The 24,025-nt window shown below is 47.1% G+C and overlaps 1 long non-coding RNA gene across 28 annotated transcripts in view; it reads right to left on the bottom strand.

The window, feature by feature from the left end:
* LOC102165318 (uncharacterized) overlaps window positions 1-24,025 on the bottom strand; it is a 387,409-nt gene that overhangs the window by 67,356 nt on the left and 296,028 nt on the right. For 3 of the 28 annotated variants that reach the window (XR_014820738.1, XR_014820750.1, XR_014820754.1), the window contains 2 exons: window positions 20,916-21,119; window positions 18,982-19,294 (listed from right to left, as the gene is read on the bottom strand). The exons of 20 other annotated variants lie outside the window; for them this stretch is intronic. This is a non-coding gene — a long non-coding RNA (uncharacterized LOC102165318). Of the gene's footprint in view, window positions 1-4,952; window positions 5,139-18,981; window positions 19,295-20,915; window positions 21,120-22,296; window positions 22,341-24,025 lie in introns of those variants that run through there. 5 more of the 28 variants (XR_014820736.1, XR_014820761.1, XR_014820747.1 and 2 more) reach the window with 4 other exon arrangements.

The raw sequence follows: 24,025 nt of genomic DNA, 5'->3' as shown, positions 1-24,025 counted from the left end.
AATATCTTATAATAAACTATAAAAAACTATAATCTAATACATTACAATGGCTGGGAGTCTGGGGTTCATAGATGCAAACGATTATATTTGGAGTGGATAAGCAATGAGATCCTGCTGTATAGCACAGGGAACTATATCCAGTCACTTGTGATGGAACATAACAGAGGATAATAGAAAAACAGTGTGTGTGTGTGTGTGTGTGTGTGTGTGTGTGTGTGTGTGTGTGTGTGTGTCTGGATCACTTTGAGTAGAAAATTGACAGAACACTATAAATCAACTATAATGCAAAATATAAAAATCATTTAAAAATAAAATATTTAAAAAAATCTGAAAATAAGTAAAAATTATATATATATATATATATATATATATAAAACTGAATCACTTTGATGTACACCAGAAACTAACAAAACACTGTAAAGCAACTATCCTTCAAAAGAAAGATATAAAAAACACAACGTGCCTATCATGGGAACCGAGCAGCCTCGCTGGTCAGCCTCCCAGAGGCTGAACTTCCGTCATCAGGGAGACCCGCTCCTTTCAAGGGTAAGAAAGGTCTTGTCAGAGCTCCCGTCGTGGCTCAGTGGGTAACGAATCCTACTAGGAACCATGAGGTTGTGGGTTCGATCCCTGGCATCGCTCAGTGGGTTAAGGATCCGGCATTGCCGTGAGCTGTGGTGTAGGTCGCAGATGCAGCTCAGATCCTGCGTTGCTGTGGCTCTGGTGTAGGCCGGCAGCTACAGCTCCAATTAGACCCCTAGCCTGGGAACCTCCATATACCACAGGAGCAGCTGTAGAAAAGGCAAAAAGACCAAAAAAAACAAAAACAAAAAAAGACAGGTCCTGTCCACAGCCCCCGCGGTGGAGCCCTCTGCACACACCATCCTGCGGGGAGCAGAGCAGTTCTCCCAGCGCCCCGTCTCACTGCAGAGGGGAACTGCGGTGGAGAAGAAGCAGGAGGGGTAGGAAGTCCATGGATTGGGAAGCAGAAGACTCTGTTTCTCTTCCGCACCTGTTCTATGACCTTGAGTAAATCATCTCCACACTCTCTGCTTCAATGTCTCTTTACAAAAGCCAAGGGGCTCTTCTGGCTCCAATATTCTAGGAATGAAATGTGATGGCAAATCATATTTTTGGCTCAGAGGACCACACATACGCATGCACACATGTGTATGTACATGTGTGTATATGTGTGCATTAACTGCCCCATTTAGTTATCTATGCACACAATACATATATATGTATGTATATACATGTATGTATATACATGTATGTATATACATATACATGTATGTATATACATATACATGTATGTATCTACATGTACATGTATGTATATACATATATACATATACGTGTATGTATATACATGTACATGTATGTATATACATATATACATATACGTGTATGTATATACATGTACATGTATGTATATACATATATACACATATACGTGTATGTATATACATATATACACATGTACATGTATGTATATACATATACATGTGGGTTATAATATTTTATTTGTTTTTATTTTTTATTTTTTGTCTTTTTCTAGGGCCGCACCCACAGCATATGGAGGTTCCCAGGCTAGGGGTCTAATCAGAACTGTAGCTGCCGGCCTACACCAGAGCCACAACAGTGCCAGAACCGAGCCGCGTCTGCGACCTACACCACAGCTCACGGCAATGCCGGATCCTTAACCTGCTGAGCGAGGCCAGGGATCGAACCTGCAACCTCATGGTTCCTAGTCGAATTCGTTAACCACTGAGCCACGAAGGGAACTCCTAGGGTTATAATATTTTAAAAAGTAAAGTGGTCGTTGGAGGCAATATGAGCAGGAGGGAATACAGACTTTAAAATACAGACATGGGGGAGTTCCCATCGTGGCTCAGTGGTTAACGAATCCGACTAGGAACCATGAGGTTGCGGGTTCGATCCCTGGCCTCGCTGAGCGGGTTAAGGATCCGCCATTGCCGTGAGCTGTGGTGTAGGTTGAACATGCAGCTAGGATCCTGCATTGCTGTGGCTCTGGCCTAGGCCGGCAGCTACAGCTTTGATTCGACCTCTAGCCTGGGAACCTCCATATGCCGTGGGAGTGGCCCAAGAAAATGGTAAAAAGACAAAAAAAATAAAAATAAAATAAAAAAAAATAAAGTACAGACATGTTCAGGGAGTTCCCATCATGGTTCAGCAGTTAATGAACCTGACTAGCATCCATGAGGACACAGGTTAGATCCCTGGCCTTGCTCAGTGGGTTAAGGATCCAGTGCAGGTTGCAGATGCGGCTCAGATCCTGCATTGCTGTGGTTGTGGTGTAGGCCGGTGGCTATAGCTCCGATTGGACCCCTAGCCTGGGAACCTCCATATGCCGTGGGTGTGGCCCTAAACACACACACACACACACACACACACAGACACAAATACAGACATGCTTTGTTAAAAACCAGTGTCCTTAATCACAGAATATCTTCTTCCTAAAAAAAAAAAAAAAAAAAAAAATACCCACAGTTCAGTTCAGAGTCGGGAACAGGTCTGCTGCTCTTTGGACGGTGTCCTCACAGAGCTGGGCCCGCAGGGGGATGGGGACCTGAATGATTTCCCGGCTCCAGTCTGAAGGGCTGGTGACGCTCCCCCCGGCTTGCTACCCCTGCAGGTACTCATCGCCGCTGTGGGCACTAGGACAGTGCTTTTGATTCTGCATGGCCTGAGGGGACGTGTTGCCTTTACATAAAAGGGTAAAATGAGTGAACTGTTGAACTTTAATATCAAAATAAATGATAATGACAATGATGAATGATAATGTAGCTGTCTCCAGACAGTGAACAAAGCATCCTGGAAGGACCTTGTGTTCCTTGTGCCAGAGAAGAACTGGTTTGTGCCAGCATCGTTCTCAGGCTCACAGAATGTCTAGGTTGGATGGGACCTGAATGTTTATTCACTCCCATCGCCCCTGATACTATGCCTCCTAAACTATGCCCACAGGTCTTCCTGCCGCTTCTGTCTGCACGCTGTTGAAGGTGTTTAGACATTGAAAACCCAAAGTTTTAAGGTGTGAGTTAAGGTGGGGGAGGCAGGTATCAAGGCATCAGACTTTTTTTGGGGGGTGGTGGTTCTGTGTTTATGTACCCCTGTCTACTGCATGACATTCCTTAGCACCTGCAAAAGGCATCTTTTCTTCAGGGAAAAATCCAACAGAAATACTATGGAGTAGAATAGAACCAATTTCCCAAGTGTTTCTGGGAAATTCAAATACACAGAGTAGCCTTAGCCATCCAGGGTGTTAGGCGACCTATCCTTCCTTCTGGGGGAAGGCCATGCCCGATTCCTACAAAATTCCCTCTCAGACAAAGTTATATCTTAAAGTCTGAGCTCTTAGAAGGCTGAGAATGAATAACTGTATTATTTATGCATAGATGCAGATAAGCAGATAATAAATGCATAGAAGCTGGCATAAGCCTACTTAGAGGGAGGCACTCAACTTTTTAATAGCGGTGAGGGAACCTTCATTTTAGAGACAAGCACTTTAGTAAAAAGAAGCGTTTCTCAGAATTTCCATTATCCTATCACTTTTGCAAATCTACCTTTTAACCTCCGAAGCCTTGGGAGATGAATCTTCATATTTGAACATTAGCTTTTTTCTATTAAAACCAATCCTCTCAGAAAAAAAAAAAAAGTAGGCTTTTGAGTTAATTAATTGGAAAGTGGGTTTTTCTTTTTTTCTTTTCCATTTCAAGTGTTAATCATTCCGAAGGGGCTGTTTAACTCAGAATCACTGTCAGCTTACTCATAGCCCATCCCACTCTCAGGAGGGCAGGGGCTCTCAGGGAGCCTTAGAGGGTTTAGATTTAACTCTTCTACTCACCCCCATCGGTTTTTTTCAGTGTGCCTAAGGATCCTCTGGGTACTTGTCCAAATGCAGATTCCCAGGGCCCTCCCCCCTGGGGAAATCTGAAGCGTCTTAGCCGGGGACCAGACTTGCATTTTTTTAACACCTTCTCTCCCCGCCCATCCCCGCTGCAGGTGACGGCTGCAGGACCCCCTCGGCAGACACATGGGGATGTGTGCTATATAGAAGCCCTTGGATCTTGGTTTAATCAAAGGAGGAAGATCAGACGCCCTTGGAGCCCGGGCCACTTCCTCCATGTCCCACTTCCCTTCAGGTCCCATGTCCCGTTGCCACAACCTCGCCTTCCTGCCCCTCAACTATGGACCTAAAAGACATCCTACTTATCATGAGAAAGTTGACCCTCCCACTTTGTCAAAGCCCCTCTCCACAATCTCAGAGACACAGTTCCACTCACAACCAGTCCCAGCCAGCAACTACTGTGAATTCTTGAGAGCACTGCTAAAATTGTCTGAGTCCAAAGCTTCCTCTATTCTTACTTTTTCACTTAATACCTGGAAAGATTTGATTTGGCTTGTCCATTAAAATGCTACCATGTCTCCCATTTTTTTCTGTTTTTCCTCTTTGTCTATTTGTAACTTGGAGGCTGTCCCATTTCCAAAAATCAGAAAATAGCAGTCATTTCCAGCTGCCAATGCAAAAGTAATTATTAGCCTGACTGCCATGCAGCTGGTCCTACAGACAGAGTGACCTCTGAGTGGCCCAGTAGAGGGTCCTGACTTCCCAAAATCTGAGAATAGGTCTTCCCATTCTCCTCACGCTGGCGATTAATATTTTTAAATGCCTGATACCCCTGAAACCACACACAGGCAGATAAACAGAAAGCCAAGTTGAAGCAAACAGTGTCATTTTACAAATGGGAAAAAAAGGGCTTTGCAGGGAGTTCCCTCGTGGCTCAGTGGGTTCAGGATCTGGCGTTGTCTACATGGGCTCAGGTCGCTGCAGTGCGTGACCCGGTTGGATCCCTGGCCTGGGAACTTCCACATGCCTCAGGAGCAGCCAGAAAAAACAAACAAACAAACAACTGCTTTGCATACATTCTAGCCTAGTCGCAGAGTTCGTGACAGGTCTGAAAGAGAGACCCAAGTCCAGTGGGTGGTGTCCACCTGGCTGCATTCACTTCATTTCATCATTGGGTGATGCCTTCCAAGGACACACATCGACACTTGTCCACTAGTTGGGGCCTGGTGGGGTGACAAAGGTGAGCCACAGACAGACCTTGTCTTCTGGGCTGGACAGGGAGGGAAAGAATACTCTGGTAAGTGCCATGAAAGAGCTACAGAATCACAGGAGAAACAAACAGACAAAAAACTAAGGAGTTCTTCTCTTTAGGAAATGGGCGAGACTCCGTCTGAGCTGGTTCCCCCAGCCTGAGGTTTCAGTATCTAACTGACCCTGGAGAAGAGTGATTCTGGAAGAAACGACAGAAGGGCAAAGGGCAGGGGGAGAGGGTGCCCCCTCCAGCCCTGGGTCTCTGGGAGCAAAGAGGCCAGCATCTCCAGGTGGAAAGGGCAGAAGGTGGGCTCTGCGGAGGGCTAGGATTACAGGTGGGCTGCCAAAGCCGCAGGACCGTGCGACAGAGAGGAAAGGCAGGTCCTCAGGAATGTGCCCCATTTCCCCTGGCTCCTTGGGGACTCCAGGCACTCTAACAAGAGACGTGTCGCCTGCCAGCCAGCAGATGTGGCCCATGAATAAACATCGCCGCGGGGCCGGGGCTGGGGAGGGGGGGGGCGGGAATAATAAATATGAAGAAAGTGGTGGCCTGGCCCTCCGGGTCCCCCTCCCCTGCTCCCAGGGCGGCAGACACGCTCGCTCGCCCGAAGGGGCGGACTCAGACGGCCTCACTCCGCGGCCGCACATTAATCCGGGTGGATTTGGCCATCTTGTGACACAGCCAATCAGTTCGAGGGAGGGGACGGCAGGAACGCCTCTCCTTTCACGCCACAAAAGGATTTTCGTCCCTTGAGAGCACAATGAAAAAAAAAAAAAAAAAAAAAGGAAAAAAAAAAAAAGCCAATCAAGGCGGGATCAGCTGTGGGCTTGTCGCTGCAGATCTGTCTCTCCCAGAGGGGGGTGGGGGGGACATATTGGTCCGTGTGGGAAACCCACAGCCTCGGCTTCTCACACATTGTTCTCCGTCTCTTCAACGGCACCCCCTCCCCAGCAGCCCGTACCCTCCCCTCTCCCCTCCCCAAAGCCGTTAATGCTACAAAAGATACTTTCCCCATTGTGCCCGGGACAGCTGAGCGGTCCCAGTTAGCCATACCCAGCGCGGCCGTCCTCTCCAGGGAGAAGGGGCCTGGACCCTCCGAATGGAGAAGGGGATGCTTATCATACAAAGGAATTAAACCCTCTGGGACGCTCTCCGGCTAATCTAGGACTGTGGGGGGTTAAATACGGTTACATTTTCATTAGGTGCTAATAGCCAAAGGGCAGCGCCGCCGGGCAGCAGGGACCAGACATTGTTATGCAGAAAATTCCCTCCAAAGGAAGGTCAGGGCAGGTGGAGTGGGGGAGGGGAGGGCCCCCCCCCAAAGCTTGGTCCAGAGGAGGAGGGGGGGATGCGATGGTGTATTGTTGGCCCCGGAGTGAGTTCCTTCAATGGGAAAAGTCATGTTTTCTCCCAAAAGAAACAAGTGGAAATTGCTGGGGAGGGGAAGGGCTTGTGGGTGGCTGGGGACAGAGCTAGGCCACTGGAGAGCAAGGCCACCTTCGGGGGGTTGGGGTGGGGGGGGGGCGACGGCAGTCCCCACCCCCAGTTCTGCTTTGAGGCTTTGCCAGGGGAAGTGGCAGATTGTGGCGCAGGCATCTGGGTCTGGAAGAAGCAGGGGGCAGTTTTGGAATCCGCGAGAAGAAAGGTGAGCGGTGGTTTGGCAGGGGTCCTGTGTGCCTGGAGCACCTGTGTGACTCAGCCTCAGTTTCTTTTTAGTGCAAAATGGAGATAAAACCTACTTCTCCAGGTTCTTAAAAGAGTCTTCAAGGAACTTAAAGTGACAGGTACAAATAAGGGGCCCCCAAAAGGGGAAAGCCTTTCTCCTCTCCCCTCCTAGCCCCACTGTCGACCACCTCTGAAGAGCAATTTTAAAAGGGCCAAATGAGGAGTTCCCGTCGTGGCGCAGTGGTTAACGAATCCGACTAGGAACCACGAGGTTGCAGGTTCGATCCCTGCCCTTGCTCAGCGGGTTAATGATCCGGCGTTGCTGTGAGCTGTGGTGTAGGTCGCAGACGCAGCTCCGATCCCGCGTTGCTGTGGCTCTGGCATAGGCTGGCAGCTACAGCTCCGATTCGACCCCTAGCCTGGGAACCTCCATGTGCCGAGGGAGCAGCCCAAAGAAATAGCAAAAAGACCAAAAAAAAAAATAAATAAATAAAAGGGCCAAATGAGAGAAGGCAGGCTGGGATACAGCGGGCAATTGTCCCTTCACCCCCCCACCCCCCCCAGTGTTCCTGCTTCCTCAGCAAATGCCTCCTATCCTCTCCTGTCTTCTCTTTAGCTTCCTTCAAAGTTTGGGCGGGACCTCAGCGCAGCCACAGGGTCTCCCTGCTTTGACGTCAGTCCACGCAGACTTTACAGCCCCCAACCCTGAAACCTTAGCCATAAGGAAATTCACACGTGGGCTTGTGATTTAGTTTCTGTTTTGCACGGCTAGGTTGTGTTTCTTAACACACTGTGATGAGGGCATGGACCGTAGGGAGACCCTGGGGAGGCAGGGCTTCGTCAGGGTGCAGGGGAAGATGACAAGACGACCTGTGTGGTGGTAGGTCTGTTGCTTTTCCATTTCAGTCACAAGCCCTGGGTTCGCCATCATCTCTCACCGCACCTGGGATCCCCAGACACTCAGGGTTCAATTGAAAACGGAACAGCAAGGTGTTGGATAAAGAACTGCCAAGCCAATGACCCCAATGATCCTTTCTACGTAGCAAATGACAAGAAATGCAAGTATCAAATTCAGCAGAGGCCACATTCGGACCCAAGTGGGGTCCAGATGGGAAGCACAGCCTTCCCCTGGTAGTGATGCCACTGCTGGCTACTCCCATGTTCTCTCTGGTACAAGCCTCGGCAGGCAGTGGTCCTGGATGCACATGCAGCGACCAAGTGCCTCTGATGAGGTTTCAGGCTCCACAAGATGGCTTTTCAAGCAGCAAGAAATGCCAAGTCAGGCTAATTGTCTCCAAGCGTTCCAAGGCCACTTACAGTATCTTTCCACGGGAGTCCCTCCATATTGACTCAAGAAAAAAACAAATCAGTTGCGACGTATGCTTGGATGGGGAGAATGAGGCAGGCATTTCTTAAACTGGCCGAAACTGTCTCGGTTGGTGCTAATATCTGTCTTACCGTGACCATGACTGAGGTTCTCTAGGCATTTCTACTTTGTAGAAAGTAGTTTGAAAGCTGCAGAGCAGCATAGAAAGAATGGACTCAGCTACAAGATTTCAGAGATGATGAAACAGATTTCAGTCCAATCCAAGTAGCATTCAGAAAACCGCTTCACTGCAAATTCCTAACCGGAGTCTGAAGCTAAAATCTTTAATAAACTCCTTATCCTCATCAAATGTCACCGGTGATTTTTGATCTCTTAGTAAAAGGCAAGGTTAGACGCAAACAATTTGGAGGGAACTAAGCACTGGGGGCAAAATGAGGTTCCTAACTTCAAGCTGGATTTTTTTTTTTTCCTTCCCTCTGAAAGAGGAGAAAATGCCTCGCCCAACGGGTTAATAAAATTAGAATTCAAATCTTTCCAGGTGCAATGATGGATCCCTTTAGAGGAAACTGCTTCCCTGAAGCGAACAGTGCTCAGAAATTACAACCGGTTTCAGCAATTAAGAGAAGTAAAACATTAAAAAGCATGAGGCAAAGTACATTTGCATGCTAATGGCCCCTTCTGTAGGGCTGGGAAGCTGTGTTTTACAACAAAGCAGATACCTTTCCCACTAGAGCAATATTAACCCTTGGGTGCACCCTCCAACTCTTTGGCCCCCACTGTAAGATCTGGGATTCGTCTGGCCCAGGATGGGAAAGACGTTGGGTTAACTGTGCAAATCAATCCATCCCCTGTGCCTCGATCCATCTCTGGCTTGAGGAGAAGCAGAAAGAGACTTAAAAGTTTGGACTATCTTTAGGGGTAGAGAGAGGAGGGTGGGAAGATGTACCAGGGGGTGAAAAAGACAACACAGTGAAATGGGCAGGGCATGGACATGGGTGTCCAATGAGACTGCAATTGGAATCTGGCTCTACCTCTCACTAGTGGTATGACATTGGACCGATCCTTCAAATTCTTGACGACCTGGTCAGCTTATGGAATTGGGTGGCATGAAGACGAAATGAGGCAGGGGGTGGTAACGCTTCTGTGCTCTGGGTGACTATCGCGGCTCCTGCAACAGGGTTGTAGGTGGCATTTGTGATGTTACACGTGTTACAAAGACCCTTTGGGTACAATGCTGGGGAAAAAGCACCATGTCTTTCTTTATTGAAGATGTAAAGCAGTCCTTTTTGCCTCATGTAGAAAGTTAATCTTGGAATAAAAGCTGATGGGGCATAAAGACTCCTTTTCGTTCTTTCCAGGGTGGAGGCCACCAATGGTTTAGACGCCATCAAGTTTGCCACCTCAAGGGTGTACAATTGGCCCCCAGGAATCAGGAGAAAATTATCAACTCCTTTGAGAAGAAGACAAGATGTCATAGCATATAGAGCTTTGGGCTTTGGAGCTGGAGGGACCTGGCTTTGAGATCCGCTTGCTCTGAAACTGCTTCGCTGTTTTGCTATGAAACAAATTTCTTAACCTCGTGGTGCCTCAGTTTCCCATCGTAGTGAGGACGATCAAAGCTCATGTCAATTATTAAGGGATATTTCTTGTGGCACTTGAAAAAAACACGTTTCCCTTTGTCCTTCCTCATGACACAACCGGGAGGCTGTGCCCAAATTACATCCTGTCTTAGATTTCAAGCCAACTCATTGAAATCGGGTCAAGATGAGGGAAAGAGATGTTTCTCTTTCTACACCCATGTCCTCGTCACTTCACTCAGTTCTGCTGAAGGCTAAAAGAAGCTGCCGGAAGGAAACAAATTCATTGAGGACTGGCAAAATATTAATCTGGGAGCTCACGGATGGGCAGTGATGCACATTCCCCGACAGCGGGCGTTCCCTTCATGTTGGTGCTACCGGTGGGCTGAGACGCTGAGACAGCCCACCACCCCAACCTTGCACGGTGGGGGGGGGGGGCGCTCACCGGGATGCCCATTCATCCCCACTTCTAGAACCACCTCCAAACGGCTTTCCAGACAGAGCCGGGAGGGGTGGAGAGAGACAGAAAGTGGACCAGAAGACAGAGGTCTGACTCCCTCTGCAAACAGCCCTTTTCTCTAAAAGATGCATGCTCCCCACCCCTGGATGGATGGATGCACATTTGAACCACAGCGGAAGCTTTAAAAAAAAGTTGCTGGGGCTCTATTCCCGCTGGTTATGATTTAATTTTTCTGGGGTTAGCCTTTAAAATTTGTCTAATTCAATTATTATTATGATTATTATTAATTATTATTATTATTTTGGCCACAGCTTGGTGTGGAATTCAGTTCTCAGATCAAAGATTAGGCTCAGCCTACAGGGGTGAAAACTCGGAATCCTAACCACTAGGCCACCAGGGAACTCCCTAAAACATTTTTATTGAAATATATATAATTTATTTACAATGTTGTGTTGGTTTCAGGTGTGCAGCAAAGAAATTCATATGTGTGTGTGTGTGTGTGTGTTCTTCTTTAGATTATTTTCTCTTGTAGGTTATTACAAGATATTGAGCATAGTTCTCTGTGCTAGGTCCTTATTGGTTATTGATTTCATATGGGGTGAGCCTTGAACATGGGTATTTTTAAATAGCTCTTCAGCAGCTCTCAGCAGCCAGGCTTCAGAACCATCATCCTACTTGGAAAACCCACCAAGAGAATCCCCACCACCCTCTTTCCTTGCAGAATATGTTTAATCTGCCTCGGTGTTCCTCGTTATCTGCTGATGTTAGGGTTACCTGGAGGGTTTTTTAAAAATGAGGATGTCTGGAACCCAACCCTGGAATTTTTGATTTGCTGGCTTGAAGAGTGGTGCAGGCATCAAAGACAAACCCGCAAGTTTATAATTCCATTTACATAGGATTATTCATATAATTTTTTTGGGGGGGGTCTTTTTAGGGCCATACCCATGGCATATGGAAGTTCCCAGGCTAGGAGTCGAACTGGAGCTGTAGCCAGATCCGAGCAATGCCAGATCCGAGCTGCATCTTCAGCCTAAACCACAGCTCACGGCAACGCCAGACCCCTAACCCACTGAGCGGGGCCAGGGATTGAACCCGCATCCTCATAGATACTAGTTGGGTTCATTACCACTGAGCCATGATGGAAACACCCTGACAGCATAATTTTTATTTTATTTTATATTTTTGCAATGAATTTATTCCATTTATAGTTGTACAATGATCATCACAACCCAATTTTATATCATTTCCATCCCAAACTCCCAGTGCATCCCCCTACCCCCGAACCTGTCTCCTTTGGAAACAGTAAGTTTTTCAAAGTTTGTGAGTCAGTATCTGTTCTGCAGAGAAGTTCATTGTGTCCTTTTTTCAGATTCCACATGTCAGTGATAGCATTTGATGTTGGTATCTCATTGTCTGACTGACTTCACTTAGCATGATAATTTCTAGGTCCATCCATGTTGCTAAAAATGACATTATTTCTTTCTTCTTGATGGCTGAGAGTGGATAAAGAAGACGTGGTACATATACACAATGGAATACTAGACAGCATAATTTTTAATAGCAAAGATGGGAGATAACCCAAATGTTTATCTACAGGAGACTCATTGAATAAACGCTGGTCCAACCTCAACCTACAATACTATGCCTCTGTTCAAAAAGAAAGAGAAAGATCTCTCTGCAGCTGATATAGAAAGACCTCTAGGATATACAGAAAGACAAAAAGAGCAACAGACAAAACAATATTTCTAGATACCGCTGTTTGTACAGGAAGAAGGGGAGAAACACCTTGTTTGTATTTACATAAAGAAACAGTGGAAAAACATACAGGAAAATAGTAAAGGTAGTAACTCTGGGAAGAAGGGGCTGATGGAATATCTGGGGACATGGACAGGACAGAGATTTTTTTAGAGTGTTTTGACTTCTGAAACAGGTAAATGACTGCTTTTAAGGAATAAAGTTCTTAAGAAGTTCCTTGGGATCCATCCATGTACTTAATTGTCCAGTTCTGGCTTGTGTGTATAATGATTTCAGAATTGTTAACGCCTATGCCTTTAATCTTGCCAACTCCACTCATTTGCAAGTTTACTCAGGTCAGTACTTTGTTCTCCAGCTCCATTCACAGACATGCTTACGTTTTTGTTTGTTTGTTTGTTTGTTTTGTCTTTCTATCTTTTCTAGGGCCACACCCACAGCATACGGAGGTTCCCAGGCTAGGGGTCTAATTGGAGCTATAGCCACTGGCCTACACTACAGCCACAGCAACACGGGATCTGAGCTGCATCTGTGACCTACACCACAGCTCATGGCGACACTGGATTCTGAACCCCCTGAGCAAGACCAGGGCTTGAACCTGCAACCTCATGGTTCCTAGTCGGATTCGTTAACCACTGAGCCACAACGGGAACTCCGTACTTACATTTTTAATACATTGAGTTTCTGCTGTATCCTTTTGCACTCATCCTGGGATCCCCTAAACTCTTAAAAGAATTTTTTTTTTTTGTCTTTTTTGCTATTTCTTTGGGCCGCTCCCGCGGCATATGGAGGTTCCCAGGCTAGGGGTCCAATCAGAGCTGCAGCTACCAGCCAATGCCAGAGACACAGCAACGCGGGATCCGAGCCGCGTCTGCAACCTACACCACAGCTCCAGGCAAAGCCGGATCATTAACCCACTGAGCAAGGGCAGGGACCGAACCTGCAACCTCATGGTTCCTAGTCGGATTCGTTAACCACTGCGCCACAACGGGAACTCCCCTTAAAAGAATTTTTTAAAAATTTTAATTAAAGTAGAGTTGATTTACAATGTTCCTTCGATTTCTGCTGTATGGCAAAGTGACCCAGTCATACAGATATGTACATTCTTTTGTGCCCCATACTGTCTTCTATCATGTTCTAACCTAAGAGATGGGACATAGCTCCTTGTGTGGTACAGTAGGACCTCATAGTTTATCCATTCCAAATGTAAGAGTTTGCATCTACCAACTCCAAACTCCCCATCCATCCCACACCCTCCCTGCTCTCCCCCGGCAGTAAATGACTTGCCTTAAAAAAATCAGAGTACATTAAAATTTACTCTTTGTGCCATAAATGTCTCTTCATTCTGATAAATGCTTGCTTGTACTCGTTATTACAGTATAACATAGACCAATTTTACCACCCTAAAAAATTTTCTGTGTTTCACCTGTTCAGCGCTCTTTCCCCTTTAAACTCCTGACAACCACTAATCTGTTTATTGTCTCCATTATTTTCCTTCTCCAGAATGTCATATAATCAGAGTCATGCACTATGTAGCTTTTCCAGACTGGCTTCTTTTACTTAAATGCAATTAAGATCTACCCATGGCTTAATGGCTCATTTATTCTTATTCCTGAATGATATTCCGTTATGGAAATACCACAGTTTATTTATCCATTTACCTACTGAAGATTGTCTTGTTTGTGTCCAGTTTGGGGCAATTATTAAAAAAAAAAAACCCTGCTATTCACAGGCATACTTTTGTGTGGGCAAATGTTTTCAAACCAGTTGGGTAAATACTTATGAATGGGATTGCTGGATCATAGGATGAGATGATTCGTTTTATAAGAAATGGCCAAGTTGTCTTTGAAAGTGGCTCTGCCATTTTGCACTTCCACCAGCAGCGAAAGAGAGTCCCTGTTGCTTTGCATCTTTGCCCATTTGGTATTGCCAGGTTTTGGATTTCAGTCATTTTTAGGAAGTATGTAATAGAATTCCGCGGTTTGAATTTGCAATTCCCTAATGACAAGTGGTATCGAGTATCTTTCCTTGTGCTTAGTTGCCATCCATATACTTTCTTTGGTGAGGTTCCATTTTTATTTTTTACTCATTTTTTAATTAGGTTTTTTTAAATTAAAAGTTCTTTGTATATTTTTTGATACAAAAAAAAAATCAGGCATGTTTTGTAAATATTTTCTCCCAGTGTCTTGTCTTTTCATTCTCTTAGTAGGACCTTTTGCACAGCAGAAGTTTTCAATTTTAATAAAGTCTGATTTATCTTTTTTTTTTCTTTTCTGGATTGTGATGCTGGTGTTGTATTTAAGAATTTATCACCAAACCCAAGGTCATGTAGATTTTCTCCTATATTTTCTTTAAGAGTTAACTTTTGTGTAAGGTGTAGGTTTGAGTCTAGATTCTTCTTCTTCTGTTTGCATATGGATGTCTAATTGTTCCATCACCATTTGTTGAAAAGATTATACTTTCTCCATCAATTGCCTTTGTTCCTTTGGCAAAGGTCAGCTGACTCTATTTGTGTGAGTCTTTTTCTGGGTACACTATTCTGTCCCACTGATCTGTACGTCTATTTTTCCACCAACGCCACACCATCTTGATGACTGCAGCCTTAGAATAAGTTTTGAAATCTGGTGATAGGATTCTTCCAATCATGTCTTTCTTCTTCAGTGCAATGAGATCCCTTGCCTTTTCATATAAACCTTAGAATCAGTTTAGCAATACTGACAAAATAGCTTGCTGAGATTTGGACTGGAATTGGAGTGAATCTGCAGGTCAAGTTAGGAAGTATTTATTTATATCTTAACAATATTGAGTCTTCCAATCCATGAACATGGTCTATCTCTCCATTCATTTATTTTAAAAATTTTTTCAGAAGGGTTTTGCAGTTTTTATGCTTGTTTTTATAAATAATATTGGTTCATAGCCATGCTCATTCATTTACATATTATCTACAGTGATCTCATGCTATCCCATTAGAGTTGAGTAGCTGCAACAGAAACCTTACAATTCACAGAGCCCAAAATACTCACTATCTAGCTCTTTACAGGAAAATTTTGCTGACCCCTCATCTCAAGTTTAAATTGTAGAGCATCTTTTCTTCAGGCCTATTTTCCATCTCTTTCTCTTTGCTGGCTTTGGAAAAGAAGGCACCACCACCACCAACAACAACAAAAAAAGGAATGAGAGCATCTTAGCCTCGCAATGAGTTAAAAATTCTTCTTTGCGGGCAGTGGCCAGGGGGTCAGTAGGAACTTACTTTATTATCAAGATCTTGTGGGTTGCCTTTGAAACTAGGTTCTTGTTATGTTTGTTTATGTCCTGAGCTTAGTGTTACTGGCCTAGAGGTATCTCAAAATGCCCATCATAATACCTGGAACACAGTAGGTTCTTAATAAATGCTTGATTGATGGGTGAAGCAAGGAATAACTGATATGTGACAGAAGAATCCCCCAGTGGCTCCTCTGGGGTCAGCTGAAGTGTAGAAATATCATCCTTAGGAGCTATGAAACTGAGGACAATGGAACAGATGCATGAGCCATGTAGCGAGTGGCAGGTACATGGGAAAGATGGCCCTTTGTCTGCCAGGGGAGCTAATAGTCAGATAACATGAATGCTGGTTTCTGCACCTACCAAGTGTGATCTTGCGTTGAATCTGTATCAGTATCAAAGCAACAAGAAGGAGAATGTTTATCAAGCATCCTTCTGTTCCAGGCACTGAACTAGGGTCTTTACATATACTATTTGCAATCCACACAATAGCTGCAAGGTACCCCTTAGAATTTCAGCTTCACAGATCAGCAAACTAAGAATCAGAGGGCAAAGTGACTCCTTCATGATTTCTCTGTTTTGAAGTAGAAGAGCCAAAACTTCATGGGATAAAGGAAGACTGAACCACATCATATCTCTCATTCACGTTCAGGGTAAGCACCAGAAAAATAGCACCATTTGCCATAGAGTTCCCTGCTTTCATTCAGTTGGCATGTATAGATGCCACCTCCGGGGACTTCACAGCATATTATTGGTTAAGAAACTAGCAAACCTATTGCCATGTCTGTGCAAGCCCATCCCTATTCCTAGTCCGTTAATCAATTGATTGATCAGCCATCCACATAGAACATAGCCCTTTACACGGGGCACCGAAAGAGCACCAGCAAAGGGAGAGGCCTCTTTCCTGCCCACAGGAAGCTCATGCTTTCCCGGGGACCATGCACGGTCCTCTACCCCCACAAGAAGTATCAATGAACCTGTTAAAAACACTCAGATAAATGATAATTGCTATACCGATTTATATACACAGGTATTGACTCCATGTGATTGAAAAGCCGCAAAGCCTTCAAACTCTGCAACTGTTTACGCATCCCTGTGTATAAAAAAATCCTCATCAGTAACTGATTTCTGCTGTCCAAGCAGTCATCTTAAAAAAAAATAAATCGAACATTTTATAGCCCCTTACCAATTTCATAGACCTCACAAACACATTACATACCTTGAAAAGTAACGAAGGCAGGAATTATTATTGTATCATTTCAGAGACTTGCATACTGAGGCGCAGATACGTAAGGTGCTTTGCCCAAGTTCACACAGCTAGTGAGCCAAGGTCTTTCCACAAGCTTACCACTCTCTTCATTATCCTCCTGTCCTCAACCTCTCGCGCTCAAGTCTCTTCTCTCCATCCGTGTGAAATCCGCCCCTCCAAGCCCCCTGAGAATGTCATGACAAATCTCTTCTTCCCCGAGAGCTTCCCAACTAGACGGCTTTCCAAGAGGTTCTTGGTCTTTTTCCCTTCCGTGTCCAGAAAGATGAAATGACACCCATTCCAAGGAGCGGAGGGGTACAGCCCCCTCTTAGTGGAGTATCTGCAGACTCTGGCTGCCCTGGCCTCGCTGGTTTGAGTTCCTTCACATGTAGGCTCAGCGGAAGCGTGTAGCTGCTAGCCTACACCACAGCCACAGCAACATTGGATTGAACTTGCATCCTCTTGGACTCTATGTCAGGTTCCTAACCCGCTGAGCCTCAACAGGAACTCCTAGAGCTCCCCATCTTGCATCTTGAATCAGAGAATGAAAGGCCTCCTCTGAAAGGGCTCCAGACCCTTCTTTCAGAGGCATCTTCCATGGTCCTCTTAGCACAAGGCAATTGGATCTGCTTGCACCTCAAAGCTCTCCAGCCCCAACCCCCTAGCTCACCCCACCTGCAGACCAGCCACCCAGGTCTCATCCTCTCCCGCTATTTTCCCACACCCTGTGACCCTCTAGTGTCTTCCAGGAAAAAGGGAGACCTACCCTTCCTGAAGGATAAACAAGAGAGAAGGAGATGGAAATGGGGGTGGGCTCCCTGAGAGATTAACTGGGAAATCCCGCACCACCTTCCTTCAGCAGCAGCTAAGCACCCACCCAGCCGTGTCTCAGATCCTTTCTGAAGTGCAGAAAAGTTAACCGGATTAACTATTCTGTGGACAGGCAGAGATTAGGACCCAAGCTCCTGGATACTAAGGCTGACATTCAACCCCCCGTCCAATGGGCTCATCTTGGAATTCAAAACACGGACATGCCTGGTAAATAAGGGACCAGAACCGGGAACTGGGCCAGCAAAGCTCTCCACCCACCAGGCTCTCCGTGGGGACGGGGGGCGGGGAGGGGGCTCTTGTAACTTGTTCTCCACCATCTCTCTTTGAGCTGAACCTGTGACATTGAGACCAAGCCAGATCAGCCCATTTCAGTGGCCATTGAACCTAGGGCCCCTGGGCCATGCCGTCAGGCTGCACGAATGCCTTGGATCAACACAATCATAACACAGATTCGGAATGCAGGTTTCGAAGGCTAGAAGGTGAGTGGTGATGGAGCTCAGAGCTTCACGCCATGGGGACCAGAGGAGACCAGCTTGCTAACGCATCACAGGTGCTTAGGCTTGGGGGCTCCTCTGCAGGGTAGAAGGGTCTTGAGCCCTTTTGGAGCAGGCATTTCATTCTCTGATTCGAGATTCAAGCTCTAGGAGTTCCCATTGTGGCTCAGTGGTTAAGCACCCGACATAGAGTCTAAGAGGATGCAAGATCAATCCCTGGCCTTGCTCAGTGGGTTAAGGATCCGGCATTGCTGTGAGCTGGGGTGTAGACTGCAGACGAGACTCAGATCGGGTGTTGCTGTGGCTGTGGTGTCAGCCAGCAGCTATAGTTCTGATTAGACCCCTAAACTGGGAACCTCCATATGATGTGGGTGCGGCCCTAAAAAAAAAAAAAAGAAAAAAGAAAAGAAAAGAAAACAGTAGCTCTAAACATCAACTTGTGAAAAACTCAGCGGTAACAGAGTAGATTCCTGCTCCAGGAACTCTAGAAGAGGAAGCATTATAATTATTAATATTATTTCTGTTGCTGCTGCTGCTGTTGTTACTACTGCTACCATTCCTGTCTTCCCTTGGGCTTCAATTTCTTACGGGAGGTGCTCAGGGGATCTTAAAGAAAGGGCTACCAGCATTCTCCCCAACCTCTGAAACTTCTTTCAAGAAATACGTATGAATCTAGAGAGAGAGTCGCATCTCAGTCCCAAGGCTGGGCAGAGCTGCTGCAGCTGCAAAGTTATAAGCCCATAAATAAACTTTATGGTTAAACTGGCCTGACCTGGCTTTGCCCCTAGGTACAGAAGCAGTATCTTGTCATTAGTATGCAGAATACATCAGCCTAATGTCTTCTCATTTGTTCTCAAGCCACTCGGCTCTATAAATCTTTTGGCCAGGGCAGAGCGGGGGGGGGGGGGGGGGGGGGGGGGGGGCAGCCAAAGGGAGGGGCCTGCAGAAAAAGGGTCAGGAGGGGGGGTGGGCGGAGGGCAGCCAGGAGAGTTTGAAGCCCAACAGGCAGCCACGAGCTCATGTGGCTTGGGAGAGAGGCAGGTCACGTGCCACAGAAAAGGAAGTATTTTGCTTCCCCACTGATAGGTGGAGAAGCGAGAGGCTGTGGGAAACAAAATCTCATTCATAAAACGAAAAAATCGTTTAACTCTTTTAGCTCAAAAACCAAGTTCGAAGTTATCTGTCCCATGATTTTGCTGAAGAAGCCAAGTCCCCTGCTTTTTCTGTTGCTGATCTTTATCTCTGTTTTGTTTTTAGTTTTTTGTTTGTTGGGGGAGGGTTTTTGCTCCTCCTGGAAGGGGAGCCCCGGATTCTGCTTACCCACACCACATGCGGGGCCCTGGGAGAAGCCGGTGGGGGCGTCTGTAGTGTTTCCATCCTGCTGAGCGTGAGGGGTTGGCTCTTCGGCCTCTCTGCTGAGGCGCACACAAGAAGACGATGGACAGGCGTGCAGGAAAGCAGACCTTGAAAATCTCTCTGCCCTAGAGGTCACTGAGAATTGATCTAGTTTGTTGAAGATGTGGGTTATTCCTTTAAGCGGGTAACTTTCCAGCCATCCCTATGGGCAAGGAGAACAGACGTGTGGTTGCCAGGGGGGCGGGAATGGGATGGACTGGGAGTTTGGGGTTAGTAGATGCAAATGACAGCCTTTGGAGTGAATAAGCAGTGAGCTCCTGCTGTACAGCACAAGGAACCCTATCTAATCACTTGTGATGGAACATGATGGAGAATAATGTAAAAAAAAGAACATATATATATATACATATAACTGGGTCACTTTGCTGTACAGCAGAAATCGACAGAACACTGTAAATCAACTATAATGTTTTTTTAAAAAAATAAAAGAAAAAAGATAAGTCTAAGGAACAGACATTCCGGGATTGGTTTAAAAAAAAAAAAAAAAAAAATCCTGACTCTGGCCGCCTCCTGCCTGGGGGCTCTGGTGCTGGGGAGGAGAGGGGACAGGTGGCTTCTAGGAGGAGGACAGGCCCTAAGTTGCTGCCTCTTCAGGGCTTTCAAGGTTCCCATCAGGCAAAAAGGCATCTCTCCTTCAGGCTTCATGGGGCGGAAGCACACCTGCACATCGGAAAGGTGTGACAGCCCGCACAGTCACTGCAGAGTCTTGAATGGCAGCTCCCACCAGGCGGGGATGGTCATCAGGAAAGGCCGGAAAGCTGGAGAGGAGAGCCCCCGGCCCCACACTGTGCAGCCCGCCCATCCCCCAACATTGTTCTAAGCCTGAGAGATGGTTAGAATTAACCTCGGGGCAGCCTTGAAGGGGAAATCGGAGGCAGGGTCTCCACGCAGCCTCTGTGTAGAGGAGGGGGCGGGACTAAAGGCCCCAGGCTGCCTGTCCAACCCTTGAGGATGCTGGAGGCCCGAGAGTGCTTTTAAACTGAGCGTTTGTATTGCAGCCTCAAGCCTGTGTTTTAAAACGAGTCTGTTTCTTCCTTTGTCCTTGGGTTTCTTGGCGGCACGCTTTACACCGGGGGGTGGACCATTCGTGTGTGGGGGTCGCGGGGTGCCTTGCAGGGTGTTTAGCAGCATCCTTGGCTCTTACCCACACGATGCCAACAGCATCCACCATCCAGTTGTGACAACTAGAAAAGGTCTCCAGATGGTGCCAAATGTCCCCTGGGGGCAAAACGGTCCCCAGCTGAGACCCACTGCCCTGAGCACCCCCCCTTTGGTCTTCTCTGCCTCCATCCACCGTGACTGTACTGGGCTTCCCGGGGCCTTGCGCAGACAGGCAGGAGCGGAAGGCCCCAGGGGTGTGGCAAAGGGCAGGGGGGGCGGGAGAGGGAGGAAATGCAAAGAAAGATGCCCATTTCCTGGCCTCAGGGCCTTGAATCTCCCAAAGTGTTTTGAACTCTCCCTTAGGCCAGAAACCAAAGAGATATTAGCTCTTCAGGGAGGGCTATCAGATTTAGCCAAGACCACAAGGAAAGCATTTTGAGTATTGGTATGTGGCAGGTAGCATTTGAGATGTCTTTGACAAAACCATTTTTGACTTTTGATCTGGAATTCAAATTTACCGGGACCTCCTGTATTTTATCTGGCAATACAGGGGGAAGTCACTGCATAGGGGGAAAAAAACGCAGAGAGGGGACAGCTGTTCTCACGGTGCAGAAATCATCTGTTTTCCTGCAGCAGGATTTGACCTGTAATCAAAAACAAACCTGGGGGGGGTGGGCGGAAAGGCAGATTAATCCCAGTTAATCAGGCCGGACTGAAAGCGCAGAGAATGTCTGAGTGAGGCTTTCGATTTCGCTTCTGCTTCCACCAGTGGTCTTCCTTACACAGCCCACTTGGAGAATCTGTTTCTGGGCTTGGCCGCCAGAGGAGACGGGACGGTGGGCGGCCGAGTCTCTGCCAGGCTTTATCTGGAAGGGGGAGATGGGACCACGTCGTAAATCCACAAGGAACAGACACGTTTTCTGCGGGAGCTGGAGGAGCCCAGGAAAAATCTTCCCGGCCTTTTTCTCTGTCATCAATCTTGTTTCGTCTTTGAAGGGGCCAGACCATTACTCACGGCCTGACAAAGTGCAAAGAGGGCAGGAGGGGCACCAGGAGAAGAAGAGAGACCTAGTCTGGCAGGTGAAGCAGCTGGGGATCCAGGGGGCCGAGGGGAGAGGGGGCAGCCGGGCGGGGAAGGGGAGGTGAACGAGGCCGGGCTCCAGAGCCAGCATGAGGCTGACCACCAGGCGAACGGAGAAAATCTGGCTTATGTGCGTTAGAGGGGGGCCAACAGGCAGGGAAGAGGGAAAGCAGGAAGGGGGGGCCCGCCAGCACAGAGGCACACAGGCACTGATGGGGACCCTGCAGGGAGCCCTGTGTCAGCATTCAGAAAGAGGGTGCTTCCGGTCATGGCTGGGAGTCCGGACCACAGTCCAGTCCTGGCCCATTTATCCCTCAGGCTCACTTTCCCACACACGCCGTGGTTTTCTCCTTTGTCCAATGCAAGCTCTGATTTAAGTGACTCTCATAGTCCCTCTGGGCGTCAAAATTCTGCCTTGACCAGTTCTGTTTTTCTTTCCATTTCCCTCTCATGGTACTTTGGAAGTGCCCAAGCTTGGGGCGTTCTGCCTTTTTCTTCCTTTTATCAAATTCTAGGAGTTCTCATCGTGGCTTGGGGATCACGAACCTGACTAATAGCCATGAGGATACAGGTCCAATCCCTGGCCTGGCTCATTGGGTTAAGGATCTGGTGTTGCCCTGAGCTGTGGTGTGGGTCGCAGATGCGGCTTGGATCTGGCGTTGTTGTGGCTGTGGTGTAGGCTGGCAGCTATAGCTACAATTCGAACCCTAGTCTGGGAATTTCCATATGCCGCAGGTATAGTCCTAAAAAGACCAAACGCACACACAACACAAAACTCTAAAGCACTAAGAAACCCTAGAGAAGAACCCTTGACTGCTAAGATTTTCTCTGAAGATGATGCAAAGAGATGCTGTGTCCAACAGGAGAACAGAGCCTGTCTGAGGATGGCCACCGTAAGCCTCAGCCCTTCTGTACCCTGTAAATGAGGGAGCCGGGTCTCCCTGAAACTCAGACATACCCACCTGCAAAATGGGGCCAGTCAAGTCATCTCTACACAATTTTCCTGCTGGGAAACAAAAAAAAAAAGTTGGCTGCTAGGGAAGCTTTTTGTTTTTTTGGCGGTGCCTGGACTAGGGCTTGAATGCACACAATAGTGACAACGCCAGATCCTTAAACTGCTGGGCCACCAGGGAACTCCGAGGAGCATTTTTTGAACTAGAAAAACTCTACGCAAATATATGATACCTAATCTCTCTCTCTCTCTCTCTCTCTCACACACACACACACACACACACACACACACACACACACACACGAGGCTATGTGACTCTCCAGCCTCCAAGAAGGGAAATAAGGGCCTGTCTGGGAAGGGAGGGGGCGGGTGTTTGGAAAGACGCTGCCAGGCTGCCCTGTCCTTCAGGACAACAGCTAAATTCCAGAGCCTCATCAGACGGGGCCTCCGTGTCTCAGCAAAACTAAACTGACAAGCATGACCTCCCCTTGGCGGTTCACCTTAGTGAAGCTGTCTGGGAGGTGAGACATTTATTAACGTGGATGGACTGCCTTCCGAGAGGCCCCAGTGCCGAGGGCTCAGCCGCACGGATCCTTCTGCAGATGCAATGAGTCTCGGCTTCACTATGGAATTTGATAACGTCCTCCTTGCCGAAGGGCCCTGACGGAAGGGAAGCCGTGCTCTTGACCTGGGGAGAGTCCATCCCAGGGGCTGAAGAGCTCCACCTGCAAACCCCAGCCCTGGGAGGCACACGGCTCTGTAATTCTGGACGAGCCTCTCCAAACTCAGTTTCCGCATCTGGGATCTGGGTTAAAACTGTCCGCAGTGGGAGTGGAATGGGGGGGTGAGTGGCAAAGACATCCCTGATTGAATCATCCGGTTCAAGTGGTGGCACAGACCATCCTCTATGCCGGAGACCTGGTTCGCATATGCCCGTATTTAAGATGAGACATTCGGTCCACTGGCGGACGAGTGAATACGTAACAGGTGGTGTATATACACAATGGAGTGTTATCCAGCTTTTAAAAAGAAATCCTGCCTTTTGTGACGACACGGATAAATCAGTTAGACCCTGTGCTAAATAAAATAAGCTGGACAGGGAAGGGCAAATACTACATCATACCACTTATACGATGAATTTAAAATAATCAGGAGTTCAGAGTTCCCATCGTGGCTTAACGGTTAACGACTCCGACTAGCATCCATGAGGACGCAGGTTCCATCCCTGGCCTTGCTCAGGGGGTTAAGAATCCAGTGTTGCCGTGAGCTGTGGTGTAGGTCGCAGATGCGGCTTGGATCTGGTGTTGCCATGGCTGTGGTGTGGGCTGGCAGCTACAGCTCCAATTGGACCCCTAGCCTGGGAACTTCCATATGCCACTGAAAAAAGATACTCAAAAATAATAAGCAAACAAATAAGTAAATAAAACAATCAAACCTATCGGGGCAGAAATTAGGGTTGTCTTTGCCAGGTCTGCAGGGAGGGGGGAAGGAGAGGTGTTAGTCGAAGGGGGCAAGGTTTCAGTTCTATAACATGAGTGAATTCTAGCACTCTCCTGCTGCCCGGCACAGGGCCTATAATTAACAAGGCTGTATAATATACTCACAATTTTGCACACAGTAGATCTTATGTTTTTTGCTCTCATACAACGACAACAACAACAACAAGAACAACAATAGTAATAAAATAAAGAGGGGGGAGTAAACTTTTGGAAAAAATGAATCTGACCACGGCATAAGCT

The sequence above is a fragment of the Sus scrofa genome, chromosome 12 (genome assembly GCF_054392235.1).
Source record: "Sus scrofa isolate SSC_HxYL_T2T_F1_AM1 chromosome 12, Sscrofa_HxYL_maternal_Yorkshire_Landrace_v2.0, whole genome shotgun sequence".
NCBI lineage: Eukaryota > Metazoa > Chordata > Mammalia > Artiodactyla > Suidae > Sus > Sus scrofa.
The sequence above is the reverse complement of the archived record's forward strand: the minus strand, read 5'-3'. Positions and strand labels throughout refer to the sequence as shown.